Source organism: Mandrillus leucophaeus, unplaced genomic scaffold, assembly GCF_000951045.1.
Source record: "Mandrillus leucophaeus isolate KB7577 unplaced genomic scaffold, Mleu.le_1.0 Scaffold137, whole genome shotgun sequence".
NCBI classification, from domain to species: Eukaryota; Metazoa; Chordata; class Mammalia; order Primates; family Cercopithecidae; genus Mandrillus; species Mandrillus leucophaeus.
In genome coordinates this window covers 1,586,409-1,586,916 of record NW_012101332.1, presented here as the reverse complement: position 1 = coordinate 1,586,916, position 508 = coordinate 1,586,409, and positions in this window count along the sequence as shown.

The following is a 508-nucleotide window of genomic DNA, read 5'->3' as shown; positions in this document are numbered from 1 at the left end:
CTTTGAATTTGACTGCACTCCAGGTGTCATAGGAGGGAATCATACGGTAATCATACGGTATCTGTCCTCGCTATTATCTCTGTCTGAAAGAGAGATAACTACAGATGTCAATACGTATACGTGCATCTGTGTGTGCATAGACACACATACGTGTTCCCAGATGCCCCCTCTGTGTGCTGGAGTGGCTGGGAGTAGAGACACCTGAATAGCAGTGAGCACGCTGTGCCCAGATTTGGTTCCTCAGGGCTATGCCTGTCTCTACTAAGGGACCCTGGTAGAAATGGCTGCTTCAAGGCTTGAACAGGGAAAGTACAAAATGTGCTGGAACGACTAGGATCAGAACACGCGAAATTGTTCACAGTGTTGGGGCACATTGTAAAGATATAGGATCCAGCTTGAAGGACTGCCCCAGGTGAAATCTGTGACACGGAGAGCCATGGGTGGTGAAACAGTGAACAAAATAGGAAAGTGAGGCCAGGCACAGTGGTTCACACCGGCACTTTGGGAG